General features: G+C 38.3%; 1 pseudogene; it reads left to right on the top strand.

Annotated features, from left to right (window-relative positions):
- The first annotated feature begins 9,882 nt into the window (after positions 1 to 9,882).
- Positions 9,883 to 10,928, top strand: LOC102910722 (glutathione S-transferase omega-1 pseudogene; annotated as a pseudogene).
- The last annotated feature ends 3,494 nt before the right edge of the window (positions 10,929 to 14,422 follow it).

The raw sequence follows: 14,422 nt of genomic DNA, 5'->3' as shown, positions 1-14,422 counted from the left end.
ATAAGAATATCAAAATCTGATGCATTTGTAAATGTTACTATGCAGCAATAAATAAAGAGTGTGATTCATAGTTCTACTTGGGAATAAGATAGAAAAGTATTTCAACCAGCCTTACTATTAGATTGAATTTCCAGCACTAATTTTCTATTAAGAAACTGTAAGTCGAACTTACCTTCATTGGGTGAACTGCTACTAATTTCATCATGTTTTTTACTATGTGCTATGGAGACTAGATATTTTGGTGAATCTATCTATCTATCTATCTATCTATCTATCTATCTATCTATCTATCCATCTATCTTTCTATCTATCTATCATCTATCATATCTGTCATCTATTTATCTATCATCTCTATCATCTATCTATCATCCATCTATCTATCTATCTATCTATCTATCTATCTATCTATCTATCTATCATATACCTAATATCTATAATTTACTTACCTAATATATTTTTGACACATGATCTTTTCATAGAGACCAGACTTAGCTGGAACTCATCATTATTTTGCTTTGTCATCTGAGTATGGAGATTATAGGCATATGTCACCACATTTGAAAGGTTATAATTTCAAGAGTGCAAAACACTCCTAACTCAGATGCCATGATGAAGTTACACTAGACAAATTATAGATTTGATACTTTACACATTTCTTTAATAAGAATACATTGTGTGAGGGTATTTAAGAAGCACATTTGTACTATTAATAAATAAAACTTGAAAGTATAAACATATTTTATTAGCTAAAAGTCAATTCATACAAAGTATGATGATGTTGTAATGAATTAAAATTTTCTGACTTCTTCTGTTCTGACTTCTGTGGACTATGATTAAAAAGTATGTTGAATAAAATTTTTAGACTAAGAATTATACCAACTTTATATTATGTCAGAATTTTGTAGCAGAAAAAGGACCCAGAATGATTCAAAAGAGAAATTATAAACAATAGAAGTTCTACTAGCTTTATGTAATGTACCTTAATAGCAGCAGAAAAAAGAATGTCTCAAAAAGGGAATTATAAACAATAGAGTATCATTTACTTTTTGAAAGAAGTATGTAAAGTTCTTGTGCTGAATTTTGAATTTCCATATAAAAATCATGTAAAATCACTCCAAAGCCTGTTGTAATTCTGTTAAATGGGTCTCAAAGGCGCCTGTCTTCTCAAAGGAAAGAATTCAGCTGAGAGGCAGACAATTTAATCACAAGTTTATTTGAAACGCGAAGCATACATTTCAAAGACAGAATAGAGAGTGCTATACAGAAGGCAAAGAGCAGCCCAGTGATTCTACACTGAATTTTAAAGACCCTTTTTATGAATATGTATGAGGTGGGTTGGATATTCATGAGAGTGATACTTTATTCTTCCCAAATCATGGTGGAATCAACTTCCTTTCAGGTAGTTTGTCTCATCCTCTAGAAAATCCCACCAGGTAATTACTTTAAAACCCCAGTGAAAGTGATATTAGAATGAAGTCACAGTGTTCTGAGGATACAGAACGTTCCTTAGTGCACATAAATGGCAAGTGAAAAAGTGAACCTCTTTCAAATACAGCAAGAACACCCAAATCACAGCTTCAAGGGTGTTTAAACACATCTGGGCATTCTGGCCATGAGGAGACCCAGCGACCAAGACAGAGCAAAAAAATTTCCCTAATGACCTCACAGCTGACTATTTGCCTGATACTCTATCCAGACTACAATTAGACAAAAATTTGTATGATTTGGCACAATTCTAGAGCCAAAGAAATATGTTTCATAATACCTCAAAAGTACTTAGATCTTTGTATCATTTCTCAACTTAACTAGCTTCTGTTGAAGGAACTAGATTTTGCTGAAACACATGGCTTTTGTTGTGAAAAGGTCTTTACTGATGAAGCACCATCAGCTGCTACTAGAGAGATTTGAGCCTAGAAGACACACTTTGAAATCAAATAGAGACTGAATAGTAAGAGAAACTCATTTCTCAGAGAGATTTTCTTCTACCTCTTCTGTTGCACTATCTGTTGGAAGAAATTAGCCTCCTTCGGAGCTCCATGGAAACAGGATGCAGCTGAATATTTAAAACAATCTATGCCAGGACATCTCATGTCAGCAAATGTTGTGAAACTGGCCATTTCATCAATATTTTTAAATGGTAAATATTGATACAGTTTCCCTGTTGCGATTATTCAATTGAGGCTTTGTTGGAAGTTAGCAGCCTAGAAGACAATTAAACAAATGGGTTTATCTACATGTTTCAGGCCAGAGATTTGGAGCAATTCTTTTCTGTCCCCTTATGTGGAGTGACAAAAGAAGCAGGCCTGAGACTTGGAGTAGTGGAATTTTAGAATTGCACCATTCTAACCATAAGGCAAAGCTATTCTTTTACCTTGTACCAAAAGAAAGAATCAGTGCTTGCTGTCTTAGCCTGTCAGGGGAAAAGAAAGCTGATGGTGAATTTTAGTCACATACTTAGCTGTTCATGATGGGTGTAACCTGACCTAATTTTGCTATAGAAAAGCCTGGTCTCCCGCAATCACAACAAATGGTGCTTGCAACAGTTGAAAGGGAGACTCGATACTGTCATGCTAAGCAGTTGTAGTAACCAACTCAAATTCCATTCTGAGTTTGTTAGAAGAGGACTGCTACCTTCCTCAATATGCTTCTCTTCATACTTCCTCAAGTATGCCTGCCTGCAAAACAGGACTGGGGTCTGAAGCTAGTAAGTGTTTTCTCATGAGTCAGTGACATTAGAGTGCCAGGCATCATCCGGTAACTGTCCGTGGGATACAAATCACTTTGGAGATTAGAAGAGCTTTGCCCCTATTGTGGATCCGTCTGTGCAATACCTGCTTCAATAAAAAGTTGTAATTAATTAGGCCTGGGCTTCTTAACCCGTTATTGTTCTGGACAGTAGTGAAGAGCTGAAAACTTGTTTCCATCTGCTCTTCCATTTTTCAGTTTTATATGTAAGGAGCCTTCTTCCACTGAGACACATAAGGCATATGTACTCTCTGTATATTTGTATGAAGCTACTCTAATTTCCAAGTTTGTCTTTGATAAGTTCAGTTTCTGCTGGGTAATAGCCATCCTTTTCTCAATCTTGAATTTAGTATTATCTCAGTCTGGCCAGTAGTCTCCACATCTGTTCTCTACTTGCAGAAACTGGGTGGTATGTACCAGATTTGCCCTTAAAATCAACAATATACCAGGAAAATATGTCTTCTGGTCACAATCTACCGCTCATTCAAAGAATTATGTACTTTTGAATAAACTTACTCTGTGCAATAATCAGAAGATATGATTCTCCCTTTTAGTGAGTCCTGCCTTTTCTGAAGCTTGTGTGTGTGTGTGTGTGTGTGTGTGTGTGTGTGTGTGTGTGTGTGTGTGTGTGTGTGTAATTATTTGAGAACAATAGAACCTTTAGTGGGTTGAATAATAACTATTATGTAACTCAATTAACCATGACCTTAAACTCTTGAGTCAAAACAGTATGTCTACAACCTATATTGCCTAATGTAAAATTGCATGTTCTAAGTCTCTTACAACTCAACCAGGATCCAAACAGACTGATTTCAGGGCATCCATTTAAAGAGCAGAACGACTAAAGCCTTTGTATCACCCATCATGGATCTTTCTTGAGCATCTACAATTCTTCACCCATCTATTTATTACCTGGTAAAAGGACAGCCATGTGGACCATCTTAGGCTCCCCATTTGCCTGCTTGATCAGGACTGTGTTGCACAAAATACAACCTTTACAGTATTCAGATATTTCGATGTCTTTAGACTCATCATTTCAACAAGAAGTTTGGCTACCTTAAAAATAATTAGAATTTTACCCATGTCTTAATTTAGACATAGATTTTAGAATATATAATTATTCTCTCATTGTTAAACTTAGTCCCTCATATATTATATTCTCTCCTCGAGGTAACCCCTTTTGCATGTCTCTGCTGCTTGAACTGCCTTGGTAGCCTATGTGCATGGGTTCCATTTCTCTGTATCTTCTTTTCTCCTTGTACCTCACTATTTTCATCAACATGTTCTGACATCATAGGTGCAGTAAAATTTTACAAAGGATCTTAGAAGACTGTTCATTGATCTGGTATTTTTGTTCTTGTTGTTGCTCTGCTTTGTTATATTTTTTTCCTGAATCACCTGGGAAGTCGGTATTTGAGTCATTCAAATATTAATATTTGAGCTCTCAATCTGAGAATGATAAGAGATGTTCTCAGTGGTTTTGGAAACCCCTTTGGTTTGCACCTATTACATAAGCAAGAGATTTAAGGTCTTTCCTTCCTAATTTGCCTACTTCTGGTAAAGTATGACACTTCCACTTTTAAACTCAGAAATTCTACTCTCAGGCACTGAATACTTCAAGTTTTAGCATTGGGTCATGTTGTCCATCATAATCCCTGTGTATAGAGTACTTCTAGCAAAGGCAAGGGGGTTGGAACACATCCCACGGACATGTGATGACAATCACCTTCTGTATTCTATCATGATATCAAGTAACTCTGAGTTCCTAGCAAAAGAGAAGCATCTGAGTCATAAAACAAAATGAAACAAAAATTAATGTGGTTAGTCAACCACAGTGCCCACAGGGTCCTTGCCATGCAAGATACAAACCAGAATGATGCTACCTCACTAGCCCTGTATCATCCCTCTGAGCCATGGGTGGTTCACATGGGTTATCACTCCTGGCATCATTGGGCTAGATAATGGATTCTAACCGAGCCATTTTGTTTTGACATTAAATTTTCTCATGTCTTTTATTCAATACACATTCCTTCTCATTCCTTCATCCATGTTTGGTATCTTCATACTACAACATTCGCCACATCCTATTTGCAAAGTAGGATACTTACCTGGTCACATCATTTCAATTTAGCTGAAAATACTAACAAGGCAATATTTTTCCAATGCTCATGTGGGCTATGGCTTCCTGCTTCATCCAAATTAAGAACAGAATTTGGTAACTAGGCATACAATAAGCTATACTTATCTCAATTCTTAATTACTGTTTCAAATCCCTTATGTATATTAAGTTTCAATTAATGAAGAAAATTTCATTTAAATTGAAATTAGTTAATTATTACATCTTATTTTGAGCAGGAAATTTTAAATAAAGTACTTCAGGCTTTTCAATATATGCTACTCATATAAACACTTTGTTCACAGACTTATGTTGAGTTCAATACTTTATGAAATTAATTAATTCATTTTAATAACTTCCCAAGATTACTAAAACTTGAAAAAGACAATACAAACCTAATAAGTAGTCACTAGAGAGATGGTTCATTAGTTAAAAGCAATGAGTGCTGTTTCTTAGGACCAGGGTTCATCTACATAGCAGCTAACAACTGTTAACAACTCCTGTTCCAGCAGATCTGATGGCCACTTTTGGCATCTGCAGGTACTGCACAAGTATGATGCACCTACCCACATGAAGCCAGGCAAAACACTGATACACATAAAATAAGGATAATTATGTAGCTTGTGTCATTTCAGGGCAGTCATCAAACATGTGCAGCACCTGACTCAAAATGTCATTGATTCTACCCAAGCAATATTCTTGGCTTCCAGCCACTCAGAATGATGTGTGTTGTACATGTAGGCACACATGTCTGCACCTGGAGTTTGTTGCTGAACACACGCCACTCTAGGAAGTATCTGTGGATTCTATGTCCATCTCTCATCTCCATGAAGGGCGACTGGGATTACAGGAACATGACATAGTACTTGCCTTTTCTCAATATTTGAACTCAGTTATTCACATTTGTGCAAGAAACGCTTTAACCACTAAGCTCACATTTTCTCTTTTAAAAGTGGCAAAATGGTGGCCTTCTCTGCTTGGAATACCTAATTCTGGACATTTTATTTGCTTTAATCAATTTATCTTTGGTTCCCAGGACAACTGCATAAGACAGTGATCTCCAGACTCATTCCCTGCAGTTTATTGTCCTTCTTACTCTCCTCTACATACTCTTTGCCCTGTAGTGAACATACTGAGCCACCAGGCAAGATGACATTCATTCATTAAGCATATTTTAATTGACTTCTGTCTGTCTTCTAGAATATTACATTAAATTGTAGGAATTTTTGTTCATTTGTTTTCCTAATGAATCTGAAGATCTGTTATCATGGTATCTTTCACTAAATACTATAAATTGATACACCATCTTTCATGTTTTAGGATATAATGTAATCCTATGAACTGAAGCTAACAGGACTCCAGTTTTAACTCTATGTATTCAAGAAGATCAGAATGAACATATTCCTCATCACAGCAAAGATCTTAGACTATTTCATATGACTATTGTTTCTGGTCATCTTTGGAAGGACCAAATGTGTTTATCTACTGTAAGTCTTGATGGAGCTTCCTTTTACAAATTCCTAAGAAGGAATTTTGACCTCTGGAAGAAGTAATGCCTTACCTTCTACTCATGACTTACTCCAGCTTGACTTATGAGTGTTGGAATTATGAAGGTCTGAAAGTCATACACATTTACAAGAAACATATTTCGAATATTGATCTTTGTCCAGGTTAGGAATGTGTGGTATGATACTCACAATGAGGGCATCTGCAATGGGACAAACGCCCACCCAGTCATTTTATTATCTTATATTCCATCGCTCACTTTGTGGACTTGTGTTTTATGCTTTCACATCTATTGTAGCTGCCAAATGCTCACTTGCAACTCCAATATCCTTGAAGCCATCTCTTTTAAGTTGAATATGGTATTCAATAAATTGGATGAAATATTCAACAATTTAATATAAAATTGGTTTGCTTTAAGAATGTTTTGCCATTTAAGAATAGAAATGCTCTGAACAGGTCTAAGGTAGGCTAGGCTAATGGAGTTGGATATATGTATCAATTCTAGTTTTGAATTACAATATTTTTATCTCTGGTAGCAAAAGGGATGCAAGCATACACTAAGTTGAGAAGCACCTGGAGGTTTGTAAATCATGACTCTTCGTTGGCACATAGCCTCATCCTTGCTGCTTTATGTATTTTGATTACTCAAACAAGTCAAAATTTAGTCAAAATTCTTTCCAACCTAAGAAATCTATCAAATTGTAACTTCTTATGTACCTTTTAAGAATATCTGATACACTCTCAATCTACGGCATGCGAAGGCACATATCAAGAACTGTGTCAGAATTAGGAGGTTTTACTTTTCTTGTAAAAAAAAAAAAGTTACATAATCCCATCAGAAAACCCATATGAAGTTATTGAGTTATAATGTGATGGAAAAATTTCAAGGAGACATAGAATACTAATTTCTGTGAATGCACTAGTATTGTTGTTCAAAGAAACAGTGCTTATGTTAGCGATGAATTTTTGGAGGTTGACCTCATTTAATGCAATCCCCTCATCCTGCTTTCCACCCCAGTAGCTGAGTGTGCCCCATGGACACAGGGAATAATGTTGATGATAACAACATAATAAAGTAAAATTACATCGTCTTCCAGGCATTATCCACAGTACGTGAACATTCTGTTCTTATTAGTGCTTTACATCTTGATAAAGGGTTTGTCTCAACGAGCCTGTAGCACTAACTGGCTAGAATTGATTATATATATCACAGTTTAAATGGCTTTCATCTGACCCATTTTAAATTCATTGCTTTATAATTTCTTTATGATACATTGTAAGTAGGAGAGTGCAGAGAAGTCTCTTCTGTTATAATCTGATTTTTAAATAGCAAAGCATATTTTCCAAGTTAAGTTGCTTTTCTATATCAGGGGAAATTATTTTTATAAATATTGCATTGAGACAAATTAAATTTATTTTCTGGATTGTGGAGGTAATTTATGTTCTTTTCACAGGAGTAATAATGACTAACGAAAGACATAATTGGCAAAAAAGACAACAAGTTAATGACATTTTTAAGAGCACTGCCTTTTAAAATTGCCTTCTGAGAGCTCTCAGAGTAGCTGCTTTACTACATCTGTTGAGTATCTTCTCATGTCTAAAGTCAAGTGCAGCAATGCCTCTAATGTCCTCACCAGGACAATATACGCCCGTTACTGCTTTGACGTTGTGCCCTTTGATCTTCTGTGTCCTTTGTTGTGTCATAGAAGAAATCTCACAGTTACATGCATAGCTTGAAGTCTACACAATGGGCCCCAACTATCTTTTTTTTTGTAGGAATTGGTAGGTTCATTGAGCCATTTAGAAAAAGAGAACTAGAAAACAAATCTCCATGACTCAGACTCACATTTTTTATTTATTTTCAAGTCTTAGAATTAGTTTTTTGGTGTAGTCATCATGAAAGACAACGTCTCATGGTAGGTTTTTTGTTGTTGTTGTTTGTTTGTTTGTTTGTTTCTTTGGATTTTTCTTCTTTTTTTTTTATTTTTTGAGATTGAGTGCCTCTGTGAAATCCTGTAGCTCTCTATGCAGACCAAGGTGGCTTAGACTCACAGAGATCCTCCTGTATCTGTCTGCCTCTGCATCTTAAGTGCCAGCATTAAAGGAATACACCACTGTGCCAGGCTTTTTTATATAGTTTAAAGAATTATAAATATACTTGGCAATTGCTTCCTTTTCCTTCTCAAAAATATGTTTATTTCAAGTTTAAACTATGGGTTGATATTTTGTGAGTGGCAAAGTGATGTTCTTTTTAACTTATGAATGCAATAAATGGTTCTTCTCCATTTTTGTGTTAAAGTTGGCAGCTTCTTTTTATAATTTCAAAGACATGTAGAAATCACTGGATATATGGAGGGGTCACTAATAAGTTGTGGTAGCAACATCTTCCAATGCTGACAAGCAAATTATCTCACACTGAGTGATCAGACGATGCTAAGAAACTGAACTGAAAGAACTATTGTATCTTGTCATAAAGAATGAAGCACTGTGTGGAGTTGGTTTCATTTTTTTGTAGATTGTGGTGCGCGTGCACGTGCGTGTGCACAGATTTGAGGGCAAGTACCAGCAGAGGCCTGAAGGAGACTTTGGGTCTCTTGGAGTTGAAGATTCAGACGGCTGTGAGCCACTAAATGTGGGTCTTTTGAACCAAATCCAGGTTTTTAGCAAACACAGCAGGTAAAAATCCTGACTGCTGAAAAATCTCTTCAGATCCTTGTGTATAGTTTTAAATATATGGCAGCATATTTACAACTCTACTATCTTAGGTAGAGCCAAAATCATGGCTGACTTTTTAAAATTAAATTAATTCATTTATTTTACATCCTGGTTGCAGTTTCTCCTTCTTCTTCTCCTCCTGTTGCCTCCCCCAACCTCCCCTTTGCCTGCCCCTCCCCAGCTCCTAATCCACTCCTCCTCATGGGGGTACTTACTATTTTTTCTTAAGACATGATAAATCTGCTTGCATTCAGAGCCTAACCCAATGACAGGAGTTCTTATCCAGAAGGAAGGTGTGAACTTCCTGAATTCCTCTGTCTCTTCATTTCTGTACTAATAAAAACCTCTCCACGGAGTCGTAGGTTACAAGCAAGAGCCTTTGGAGTGACCCTCTGGAATGTAGAGACCAGGTCACAGGACCCAGGTCTTGGAAATCTTGGGGCAGAACAAGAGCTGAGAGTAGCGCCCACGTGTTCCTAGCGCCAAGGGTCGCAGACCAGAGGCCGGTACTATGTAGACTGCCAGGGCATGCCTTGGTGGCCAGGGAGTGGGTATGGGAGGTACGGAGGTCAGGGCCAGAGTCCTGTGTGAAGACAGACAGGGACCACTTTCTGCTTGGAGGGCTGGGGTGGCCCTGAGCATCTCAGCTCCCCTTTAAGTGCTGATCCGTGTGGGGGATTGGTCAGCTTCCGGGCTGGGGGCGTGGTCTGGGCGGAGCTGAGCGCAGGCACTTAAGGCGAGTGGAGGCCATGTGTTTCCCTAGTCGCCCGCGAACTAGAGCGAGACTCTCGTGACTCGGCCTGCACAGCTCAACGATGTCCGGAGCATCCTCCAAGTGCTTGAGGAAAGGAAGCCCGCCTCCCGGTCCAGTCCCGGAGGACCAGATCCGCGTCTACAGCATGAGGTTCTGCCCCTTCGCTCAGAGGACGCTGATGGTCCTGAAGGCCAAGGGAATCCGGCACGAAATCATCAATATCAGTCTGAAAAACAAGCCTGAATGGTTCTTCAAGAAGAATCCATCTGGGCTGGTGCCAGTTCTGGAGGACAGTCAGGGTCGCTTGATCTCCGATTCTATCATCATTTGTGAGTACCTGGATGAGGCGTACCCGGAGAAGAAATTGTTCCCAGATGACCCTTGCAAGAAAGCTTGCCAGAAGATGAACTTAGAGTTATTCTCTAAGGTGCCACCTTTGGTTTCAAGCTTTATTAGAGAGAAGAAGAAGGAAAACCATCCTGACTTAAAAGAAGAACTGAGCAAGGAACTTCGCAAGCTAGAGGAGGCTATGACACCTTTTAACTCAGACTTCTTTGGTGGGGACACTGTCTCTATGGCTGATTATCTTATGTGGCCTTGGTTTCAACGGCTGGAAGCACTGGAACTCAATGAGTGTGTAGCCAACACTCCAAAACTTAAGCTCTGGATGGCAGCCATGCAGGAAGACCCCACAGTATCATCCTACCCAATTGATCCCAAGGTCTTTCGTGGTTTCTTAAGTCTCTACCTAAAGGACAGCCCTGAGGCCTGTGACTATGGGCTCTGAAGGGCAGGAGTCCTCAGTGGATGATATTTTCCTTTATTGACATGAATAGCAAGCTTTCATTTTACCCAGTATTCTTACTGGCTCATTTCTCACTGATTTGGCCCTGTGGCCTAACTGGGTTTCCACCAGGCCCCTTGACTGCCATATTTCTATTTCAGAATAATCAGTTCTAATGGTCCTAACACTCTTTACTGAAAAACCCCAAACCATCATTCCTGTTTGATCCAGACTTCTATCTTCATCTCCTGATTTTTCAAGAAAATGTCAAGTTTTTGATTTATTTCTAAATTAAAAACTGCAAATTCCCCATTAAAAAATGTAATTTTTAAAAATATTTTGTTAGATTTATTTATTCTATTTTCTGTGTATGAGAGTTTGCCTACCTGTATGTATGTATGTACAACCTGTTCACGTATGGATTCTGAGGCAGCCAGAGGAGGACTTCTCTGCATGCCCTAGAACTAACTGTGAGCAACTATGTGGGTGTTGGGAACTTAATCTTCTGCAAAAGCAGCAGGTGCTATTAACCACTGAGCAACCTCTGCAGCCTCCTGAATATGCTTCCACTTCTGAATCATTTGAAATATGTCATGTTTGGTAATATTTTCAATCAAAACACTCAAAATGGGAACATGTGTGGGGTGGTTCACAGGAGAGACATTCACTCCCGAGCCGCCAGTTTGATCCCAGAACCTGCATGAAGGAAAGACAGAGTTGTTCTCTGACATCCACACAAGTCATGGCCCACCCCACACACGTGTGCATATATGTGTGTCTGTGTGTGTGTGTGTGTGTGTGTGTGTGTGCTACATGACATTAAACTTCATAAAATATATTTTAAAACATCAGAAATGGATCTTGCCATTTATTAACTTTTTATATAATAATACAAGTTTTCATGGCAATTTTTAAAAATAGTTTAGAGGTCTAATTATTTCAATTCATGAGGAAAATAACCTCATTTAAATTATAATCAATAGTGACATTTGCTTAGTGTCTGAAAATCAGCACTATAAAACTTACATAATTTTATGCTACTTTTAAAGAACGTTCTGCATCCAATCCAGACATTAAATTTCAGTGTGGCCTGACCAAAACTTTATATCATTTTGTTTTTGTTTCTCTCATTTTCTTTTTCTTTGTGATGATGTGTTAATGTTTGTGACAAAATGATGGACATAAATGAGAGTATGTGTATGAAATAAGCCAGGCTCAGAAGGTCATAAGTTTCTTTCATGGTTCCGTGGACCCTCGAAGTTATGCGAATTCCAATTAAGATGTCTCATTGTATGAATTGTTAGATGTGATTTCTTACAAATTTCATGAACCCTTGCAGCCTCTCATTCATTGTTTACTTGAATTTCACAGCACTGGAAAATCTATAACTATTCAACTCCTTTTAACATTTATAGCAGAGATTGGTGGTGATAAAGCTATTAAACTATATTCTCTCTCTCTCTCTCTCTCTCTCTCTCTCTCTCTCTCTCTCTCTCTCTCATGTGTGTGTGAGAGATGTATGTGTGGAGCATGTTGTTGTAAGTGTGCATGTGTATGTATGTGGGTGCATCTTCCTGTGCACCTCATCTAAGAGACCAGAGGAAGATGTCCAAAGTCATGTGTATCACTCTGCCTTACACCCTTGCGATAGGATATCTCACTGATCCTGAGGTTCACTGGCGTCTGCAAGGCTCAGTGATCCTCCTTTCTCTGACTCCCGGAATGCTGGGACACAGGCTCTGTGGCCATGCCTGGATTTCAAGTGACTTTGGGAATTCAGGCTCAGTTTCTCATGCTTGTGCAGCCCCCCCCACCAACTGCCCATCCCCCAAACACATGTTTTTGTAAGACCTCTTATCGAACAATATTTATTTTCACACTTAAGTTTGTGACTGTCCTATGATTTCATGCCATAAATATCATATAACTGTTGTTTAAAACAAAATTACTGTATATTATAATAACCAGAATACATTCTTGTCATGATATGACCTTAATCCTCCCAGAATCTCAATATACATTCCTATCAACTCCAATTTTATTTAACCTAAATGCATGCTTCTGGAGGACATAATAATAATTTTTAGAAATGACATTAGGCCTCCTACTTGTAAACATGCTATAGGTATAGACTAGATATTTATTAATACCTGAGGCTTACACTTAAAACCCTGGACCACAAATAACATCACAGGGAATTTTTCACTGTGTTATTTTACTGCTAAAGATATTTATAGTTATTCTCAAATGTTTAAGGAAAGATGATTCTATATCGTCAAATTTATTGAAGCAACGGATGTAAGACTACAAGATTTTAAGATTTTCAATCCATAGCAGGTGCAGTCCATAAATTTACTTGTTCTAGTCTTATACCACCAAGAAATGCTATATAATATCCTTTCAAACATGTGTTCTAGAGATAATGGTAACTTCTCTGTAATGCATTTTATAGAAATATCAGTTGCACACATGTACAATATCATCATCCAGGAATTGAAAGAAGTAGTGTAACAATTTCTATGAACATCTTATGTGCAAAACTGACACCGTTTAGGGAATAGCAATTGAATGTGACAAAGATAGGTCAATGATTTAAACTTAATGCCAAATGCATTCCTTTACCAGGAAAATAAAGCTACACAATCCATGCTACTTAGCATATGATTATTGCTCTGTTAAATGCTTGTCTCTCTGTGACAGTTACCAGTGTGTGGTGGTAATCTAATTGTACTGAAATATTATTTTGATTGTATGTTAATAAATAAAGTTGTCTGGGGGTCAGAGCTATTAGAGCCATAGCAAGAGTGTGGCGGTGGTGGCACATGCCTTTAATCCCATAGATATCTGTGTGTTCAGGGTCAGAGCTATTAGAGCCATAGCAAGAGTGTGGCGGTGGTGGCACACGCCTTTAATCCCATAAGATCTCTGTGTGTTCAGGGATACAGTCAGCATTGGAGACATATGCCTTTAAGACCTAGGGGGCTATACATTCAGAAAGTGACAAGGCAGTCATGTGTTTGGGTTTACAACCAATGAGAAGGCAGAACAACATACTATAAAAAAACGAACCGACAGGAAGTAGGTCTCTTTTCGCGAAGCTGGGACAGCAGGAGGAAGGGTGAGATTTTAGCTCTGAGCTCTGACTTCTCGGCTTTCTCTTTTACATTGTTTCTGTGTTTCTTATTTAATAAGAAGGTTGGTTACATCTATATCTGGCGCCCAACGTGACAAGAATCCATTAAAAACTGCTTGGCTTGGCGGCAGGTCCGCTTTCCTGCAAGGGTGGCAGGCGGCCTGCGGCGGTGGCGACGGCACGCGGCGGCCGGCGGCGATCTGCTTCTTAGTCCAAGCAGCGGCTTCTTAGCCTGGGTCTAGTTCTGCTTGACCTCAGGCTGGACTATCGGTGAGCTGCTTGCTTAAATCCTGCTTGCTTAAAGCCGGTGCTACAAACAACTCAGAGTTGCCCTGCCGAACAGGGCCCTGCCTGTAAAGCCAACGCACATGGTCGGAGCTTAAGGAAGCAAGACCCAAGCCTTGACTCGGCACAAGAGGGAACACGTGGCTGCATTTAAACTTTAGCCAGCTACGCTCTCTTGTTCTCTCTCTCTCTCTCTCTCTCTCTCTCTCTCTCTCTCTCTCTCTTTCTTTTTCTCTTTCTCTTTGGATTTACACCTGGGACACTAGGTGGCTGCTTTGAAAATCCCCTCGAATTTCTACTGTTCTACGCAGATTTGGTAAGTCATAATATATCAGATATTTTAAAGGAAACTATCTAAAAGAGAATTTTTTTCCACATTAAAAA

Source organism: Peromyscus maniculatus, chromosome 19, assembly GCF_049852395.1.
Source record: "Peromyscus maniculatus bairdii isolate BWxNUB_F1_BW_parent chromosome 19, HU_Pman_BW_mat_3.1, whole genome shotgun sequence".
Lineage (NCBI taxonomy): Eukaryota > Metazoa > Chordata > Mammalia > Rodentia > Cricetidae > Peromyscus > Peromyscus maniculatus.
The sequence above is the reverse complement of the archived record's forward strand: the minus strand, read 5'-3'. Positions and strand labels throughout refer to the sequence as shown.